Source organism: Microtus ochrogaster (genome assembly GCF_000317375.1).
Source record: "Microtus ochrogaster isolate Prairie Vole_2 chromosome 14 unlocalized genomic scaffold, MicOch1.0 chr14_random_1, whole genome shotgun sequence".
NCBI classification, from domain to species: domain Eukaryota; kingdom Metazoa; phylum Chordata; class Mammalia; order Rodentia; family Cricetidae; genus Microtus; species Microtus ochrogaster.
Genome location: NW_004949096.1, coordinates 29,367,516 through 29,375,766, shown reverse-complemented (window position 1 = coordinate 29,375,766; position 8,251 = coordinate 29,367,516). Strand labels below are relative to the sequence as shown.

The following is an 8,251-nucleotide window of genomic DNA, read 5'->3' as shown; positions in this document are numbered from 1 at the left end:
CACCATGTGGTTGCTGGGAATTGAACTCAGGACCTTTGGAAGAGCAGGCAATGCTCTTAACCTCTGAGCCATCTCTCCAGCCCTATATTTTTTCTATAATGAAAAATCATTTTTTTCTGACTTCAATCTAATAGTCATGCAAACCCCTGAATGTGTTGATAATGTCTCATTATCTCTGTCTTTAATATGGTACATTGGTATTACTAATATCAAAGATACGTAAGGTTGATGACTAATTTGTTCTTTGTTCTAAGATTTTCAGTTGTCCAAGTTTCTCTACCAGTTGTTTAATTGGATTGTGATATAATGCTAATAAAATACATTTTCAAAGTTGATTTTAGCTCAGATTTAGCTTTCCCATGGCACAGTACATTAGGAAGATAGTAGATCACTCAGCCCTAATTGTCACTGCTAAAAAAAAAAACCAAAGAATCAGAAAAGGAAAAACAGAAAAGGATGGCTCTTTCACTCCCCCCCCCCCCCCCCCCCGGTTTTTCTCAACTCATTGTAGAAGCCATAGGGAAGTGCTGCTGGGATTGCCTCCCCAGGGCTGCACAGAGCCTGTGGTCTCCTCTAATACTGGCTGCACCCACAGGGGCACAGATACTGGCAGAGCTCTACCTGGTCAGTGTCACTTCACCATCCTCTGTCCTTGGCGCCGGGGCGTGTCCTGTGAGACAGGAGATATTGCTGCAGCTCTTTCAGGGCTTCTCCTAGCTACTTTGGCCTTGATTTGCTTAGGATCCGTGTGATAAAGTTTAAAGATAAGTCTAATACCTTTTATAGGTAAAACTGCTAGACATTGTACTCTTCTTTTCAGTTTGTCATTTAAAAGTTACTGTCTAAATGTTTTTCTTGTCTGCTCAGACCTGTATGAACCCCGTTTCTCAGAACTTCTTACTTTCCACAAGTGAATAGATTTTTAGTTTTCTGGTCTATATTTCAGTGAGGTTGTCCTTGACCCTCTTGTTTTGGCTTCTTTTTTTTTTTTGTTTTTCGAGACAGGGTTTCTCTGTAGCTTTGGTGCCCGTCCCGGAACTAGCTCTTGTAGACCAGGCTGGCCTCGAACTCCCAGAGATCCGCCTGTCTCTGCCTCCCCAGTGCTGGGATTAAAGGCGCACGCCACCACTGCCCGGCTTGTTTTGGCTTCTTAATGTAAGCCTCCTGCATACTTTGCTTAGCACCTTATTGTTATTGTTGTTGTTGTTGTTGTTGATAATGCTCGGCATCTAGACCATTGGGGACATTTTTGTGGTGCTGAGCTATTCTTACTTTGCTGGTGGCATGAGGTGGCACGGAGTGACTCCAGTATGTAAGAATACTGGAGGCTAACTTCTTATGAGGTTAGTCTCCTGTATCCCAGACTGACTGACCTATGGTTGCCAAGGATGGCTTAGAGCTTCTGATCCTCCTGTTTCCCATCTCGTAAGTGATGGGATTACAGATGAATGCTACTATACCTGGCTGATCATGGCAAAAATAAATAAATAAATAAATAAAAGAAGCTTCTCTGGCTAGAGCTGACAGTAGCCCTAAACTGTAGGCACAAACATAGTTGTTTAGAGGGTAGATTGGCATATCATATCCATTTAGCAAAACTACAAAGAGTATCTTCCCCATTAAGGTTTATCACCTTCATAGCCAGCCACAGGCTTTGACCTAGTTTAAAGTACCAGATGTAAGTGGCATTAACTCCAGTCTAAAGTTTGTTACATAACACAGTTCTTGAGAAAATAATTATAAAAAGGAAGCCCCATAACAGACTTGCCAGTGTTGCAGTGGTGGTCTCAGTTTGCCTGGCCAGTTGGTAATATTGCACACAGGGTCCACCACTGAGTAAGACTGAGGATGACAGTTCTCTCTTGGCAGCCTACCTGGCTCCTTCTGGTAGTATGAAGGCTACCTAGCAGGGATGAAGCTTTCCAGCCCAGTCTGGCTTGATTTTTTTCTGTATCTTGTGCCCAAAGCTAGTGACGTCTTCCACAATAAGGGTTTGCCATGTAGTTCTAGTGGGCAGCTACCACTAGCAATAAGCTGTACTATTTTGGGGGTTTCAGGATCCTCCTTGACGAACAACTTTTCAGGAGGTAGCCTGTCTCTGACACTGGAACTTTTATTTAATAATCATGGTTTCTGAGAACATCTTTATCTCCTCAAAACAGGAGAGGTTGTTATTCCATTGACATTACTTAAATTTTTACAAAAGATTTTTGTGCATGTGTGAGACACAGAGAGAGCGGGGGAGGACAGGAGAGGGTATTGGATTCCCTAGAACTGGAATTATAGCTAGTTGTAAGCCTCTTTATGTGGGCTCTGGGAACTGAATTCTAATCTGATGCAAGAGCAAAAAGCTTTCAACCATCATAAGCCTCATTAAGTTGTGGTTTTTGTTTTTTGAGACAGAATTTCTCTGTGTAGAGTTTCCGGGCTGTCCTGGAACTTACTCTATAGACAGGCTGGCCTTGACCTCAGAGATCCACCTGCCTCTGCCTCCTTAGTGCTGGGATTAACGTTGTGTGCCACCATCGCCTGAAAAGAAGCATTGGTATTCTTTGAAGGTCTGATAAAATTTACCAGTAAAACTATCGGAACCTTTTCTCCTTTTTAGTTGGGAGTTTTAAAATATCATCTCAGTCTCACTGTTTGTTATATATTTGTTTAGATTGTCTCATTTTGATTTAATTTGGCACGTCTTATTTTTGGACCCTAGAGTCCAATCACTGAGGAGGAGTCGCCCCAAGAGACCATCTCTCACACCACAGCTGCTGTAAAAGCATGAGGATTTTATTAATTCTGTCATGACAGGGTCTTTCAGCATTCGAGGAGCCAGAAAGATCCCGAATGGCTGGTACAGGCTATTTTTAAAGGAAAAAGTCACAGGAACAAGGGGGGGTGTCTGGGGGTTGTTCTTTAACTATTATGATTGGCTTATTTAAAAGGGCTATTACCAATAATTGGCTGGAGAACAGTTGCCAGATCAGATGAGGTAAGGGGGAACATCTGAGGGCCACTTTGCCCCTTTCACAGGGACTGAGTCAAAACACCAGGAACTGAGTCAACACCACACCTAAGGGTTATCTTGCCCCTATCAGGGAGATGGAAAGTTCCCAACATCTCAGTACGTGCATGTGTAGCTGTTAGTCCTTGGTTCCCAGGAGAGGGGGAGCACTACTGCTGAGAGGCCTCAAAATTGGCCTCAGAGTTGTCAGAATGGCTTTAGAGTTATTTTAGAGTTCTACATTACGCATCTAGAAATTAATTTTCTTAGACTTTCCAATTTATTGACATTATGATTTCAAGGGAAAATGTAGTGATATTCTGAATTTCATTGGTATCTGTTGCAATGACTCACCTTTCATCTCCAGTTGTATTAATTTACACCTTTATTTGATTATTTTGACTAAGATTTAACAATCTTGTTTATTTTTCAGTTAATCAACTTTTTTTTTCATTAAGTCATTGTATTTTGTTTGTTTCAATTTCATTAATTTCTTTCCTGATTATATTGATGTCTGTCTACTTATTTGAGATTTGACTTGTTCTTCTATTTCCAGGTCCCTTAGGTATATCATTATTTATTTGAGAGTTCTCTGATTTCATAATGTCTTTTAGGATTACTTTCATTGTATCCCACAGTTTTGGTGTGTTGTGTTTTCATTTTTATTTGATATTAGGAATTTTTAATTTCTAGTTTTCATTATTCAATAGTGTGTTGTTTAATCTCTATGAGTTTGTGTTTTAGGGATTTTCTTGTTGACATGTAGTCTTACTCCACGATGTACAATACAAATAATTATTTCAGGACCGGGCAGTGGTGGCACAGGCCTTTAATCCCAGCACTGGGGAGGCAGAGGCAGGCGGATCTGTGAGTTCAAGGTCAACCTGGTCTACAAGAACTAGTTCCAGGACAGGCACCAAAGCTACAACAGAGAAAAACCCTGTCTTGAAAAACAAAACAAAAAAAATTTCAGTTTTTTTTTTTTTTTAATTTGTTGAGACTTGCTTTTTGTCCAGTGTGTGATCTTTTTTAGAGAACGTTTCATGGGCTGCAGACAAGAGCATGTGGATAGAGTGTTTTGTAGAGGTCTGTTAATCCACTTGATCTTTAATGTCATTTAATTCACGTATTTCTCTGTTAGTCTCTGTGGGGAAGACAAGTTAGTTGATGAGCGTGGGGTATTCAGGTCACCCACTGCTGCTGTGCTAGGGTTAATCTGTGGCTTTGTCTTGTGAAATTGGATACACTTGTGTTCAGGGCATATACGTTGGGATTGTATGTCTTCTTAATGGATTTTTCCCTAATCAGCATCTTCATCTTTCCTAAGTTAGATTTGAAGTCCATTTTGTTAGATATGAGAAGAGTAACACTTGTTTGTTTCCTAAGTTCATTTGATTGAAATACCTTTTTTTCATTTTTATTAATTTGTTTGTTTGTTTGTTTTTGGTTTTTTGAGACAGGATTTCTCTGTGTAGCAGTCCTGGAACTTGCTTTGTAGATCAATCTGGCCTTTAACTCACTGAGATCCTCCTGCCTCTGCCTCCTGAGTGCTGGGATTAAAGATGTGCGCCACAACCACCTGGCCCCTTTTTTCATTCTTTACCCTAAGGTAGTGTCTGTCTATTGTGTGAGGTATATTTCTTGGAGGCAGCAAGTCCATGGTTTCTGCATTTGATCCAGTTTACTTGTCTGTCTTGACTGGGGGATGGAGACCACTAATGCTCGGAGTTATTGTTGAAACGTGTAGTGATTGCTGTCATTTTGTTGATTTCTTGCATAACCGATATTCTAGTGTCATTTATTTCATAGATGGTTTTTTCTTTTAAGTTTAAAAGATTTTTCAAGTATTTTTTGTAGATCTGGCTAAGGGTCATAAATTCCTTTAGTCTACTTTTATCATAGAAGCTGTATTTCTCCTTTAGTTACAACAGTTATCTTTATTGGTGTTGTAGTCTGGATTGTCAGTAATTAATTGTCTTTCAGAACTTGAAATAGGGCCAATGAAATAGATAGCTCAGTGGATAAAGGCTCTTACTAGCTTGACCTGAGTTCAATACCAGAGTCCCACATAATGGAAAGAGAGAGCTGACTTCTTCAAGTTGTCCTCTGGCCACCACACCTGCCTTGGTGCTCACACCGTCACCACACACATTAAATAAACAAATGTAATTTTTAAAAGATGAAATAATAACTAGAAACATACTGTCTGTGTAGTTCTCCTGACTTTTAAAAAGTTGCAGTTAAACAACTCTTAGTCACCTGCCTTTATATAAAACTTGGTTTTCTCTCTTGCTGTGTTCAGTATATTTTCTTGGTTATAATTTAATATGACAGGTAAGGTTTTGGTTTTGTCTGATGTCCTAAATGTTTCACATATTCACATATGAATTGGCATATCCTTTCCTAACTCTGGAAATGTTCCTGTTCGTTAAACAAGATTGATGTCATTTATGTATGTGTTTGTGTGAAGGGGCTGGCAGAGGCTAGATAGTGTTGGAGCTGGAATTTCAGATGGTTGTGAACCACCATGGGTGCTGGGAACCAGTGCTGCTGCTCGGCAAAACTAGCAAACGCCCTTAGCCAACGAACTGTCTCTCCAGCCATTTGGATTTAAAAAAAAAAGATTCTTTTAAAAATATTTTTTGAAATGGCTCAGCTATTAAAAACAAACTAGTCCAGGACCCTAGTTTGGTTCCTAGCACCCTTATGGCAGCTCATAACTGTCTATAACTCCAGTTCCAGGGGACCTCATGCCTTCTGACCTCCATAGGTGCCAGCCACATATATGGTGCACATACATACATACAGGCAAAACACTTAGAAATAAATTTTAAAACATATTTCCTATGCCTTTAGGACTTGATTATTCTGCTATGATTTTTATCTACAGATCTTGTGTTTTCATACTTGTCACACATGTCCTGGGATTTCATGGGAAGCTTCGGATTCTTTTATTGTTGTTCTTGTTTGATCGGTCCTGTTCTTCTGCCTTGTCTTCAGGCTTATATTCTGGCCTCTCCTTTATCTACAGAGCATCTTATTTGACTTTTGTTTTATTTCTCTATATCAGATTTTTTGAATCAGCATTTCCTTTGTTAATTTTCTCTTTCTTATCTTACATTGCCTTCCTTACTTCATTCAGCAATGTGTATTCTCAATCAGGAGCTTCTTTTCTTCTTTGAATATACTTACTCTTTTGAGCTATCAGTTGGGACTACATTTTAAAAGTCACTTTCACTGGGCAGTGATAGTGTACACCTTTAATCCCAGCACTTGGGAGGTAGAGATAGGCAGATCTCTTTGAGTTCCAGGCCAGCCTGATCTACAGAGCCAGTTCCAGCAAAGCTACAGAGAAAACCTGTCTTGAAAACAAACAAACAAAAAGTCATTTTCATTAAATGCCATCACTGTAGGGTTTTTATTTTTCTTGTTCCTCATGTTGCTTCATTGGACAGAATACATTAGGCTTAGGAAACTTGTTCTTGTAAAGCATGGAGACTCAGTAACAATGTATAACAATGTGGCTCCTTAACAACAGTGTAACTCCTGTTCCGGTTCTGCATTTGTCTGGTTTAATGTTTTAAATCAGCTATATTATTTTAGTTGGAGTATTTGCAATGTTCATATAGGATTTGGATGTGATAGAATTGAATGTATAGTTCAGGAAGTAGTTCCTCAGTCCAGGATCTCAGTCTCTGCGTAACTAACTGGGAGAGGCACCATAGCTGTTAGATAGAAGTGCAGTATAGATGTCATGCTTGCCAGTTACTAACAGTGGCCCCTTTGACTTCAATAGCTGTTGGATAAACAGCCAAGGATAGTATGAATTACACTCACATTTTAGTTAATAAATTTGAAGTGGAAATGAAATAGGGTGGCTGAAGTTAAGGATTAAGTTTTAAATTGATTTGGGAAAAATGGGCTGTGTAAAGAAGAATGGAGGGTATATGAGACGTGACTGAAGAGCACAGTACAGTACAGAATGCCTTAGACTGAGTGCGTAAACAACCGTCCGAAAGCCTAACAGAGCGACGTACAAACACATACATATGCAGGTGTAAGCGGAGACTGTTTTTTCATTTTCTGGCTGCCTAGGCCCGAATAATCCTGCAAAAATTATATTAATTGCAACATTGTTTGGCCAACAGCTCAGCTGTATTCCTAACTAGCTCTTATGTCTTGAATTAACCCATTTCTATTATTTTAGATTTTATCATGAGGGTCATGGTTTACCGGTAAGGAGCTGGCATCTTTTTCCTTCAGCAGCTACATGGTGGCTTCCTAACTGCGCCTTCTTTTTCCTTGCGTTCAGTTTAGTTTTCCCACCTAGCTATATTCTGCCCTGCGATATAGGCCAAAGCAGCTTCTTCATTAACCAATGGTAATAAAACATATTCATAGCACATAGAGGGGAATTCCACATCATGCAAGAGTGGAACTTAAGTAATAGAACATAAGAAATAAAAATACTTCAATGAATTCCTACATGGCTGTACTGAGTTGAAAGGTGAAGTTCTCTGGTCTCTCTGTCTCTAACCGGTTCCACATTGTGTTGTATGCTGGAGGGGGCAAGTAGGAGCTGTCAGTCTCTGTGGCCTTGGGGTTCTTGAGTGGGGGGAGGGCAGGGCCCTTCCTAGTAGTCCCCTCCCACCCCTGTGCTCCTGTGGCTCTTCTGATCCTTAGGTCAGGTGTGTTGAGGAGCAGCTCTTCCTTAGAGCTATTCTGCTGCTCTCCCAGGCAACTTGATTCTGTCAGCAGTGAGCACACCGCTAGAATGCTCAGCTTTTCTGCCTGCTTCTCCCCTCGTTCACTAGGTTCTTTTACAGACCTTGTCTCTTGATGGTTACAGCGGCACTTTCCCATTTGTGGGTTCTTTTGTTGTGTTTCCTTGAGAAATGGTCTCATGTAGACCAGGAGCTCTTCTTGTAAACCAGGCTGGACTAGATCTGTCTGCCTCTTCCTCCCAATGCTGGAATGTTTTGTTTTGTTTTTGTTTGGTTTGGTTTTTGGTTTTTCGTGACAGGGATTCTCTCAAGCTTTTTTTGATCTTGTCCTGAAACTCGATCTGTAGACCAAGGCTGGCCTCAAATTCACAGAGATCTGCCTGCCTCTGCCTCCCAAGTGCTGAGATTAAAGGTGTGCGCCATCACCACCCAACTGGGATTGTTTGAAATGCTCTTCTATATTGCAAGTGCCTTCCTTCCTTCCTTCCTTCCTTCCTTCCTTCCTTCCTTCCTTCCTTCCTTCCTTCCT

General features: G+C 40.4%; 1 protein-coding gene across 1 annotated transcript in view; it reads left to right on the top strand.

Annotated features, from left to right (window-relative positions):
• Window positions 1–8,251, top strand: part of Ttbk2 (tau tubulin kinase 2) — a 127,870-nt gene that overhangs the window by 40,075 nt on the left and 79,544 nt on the right. The gene's annotated exons all lie outside the window — the stretch shown is intronic.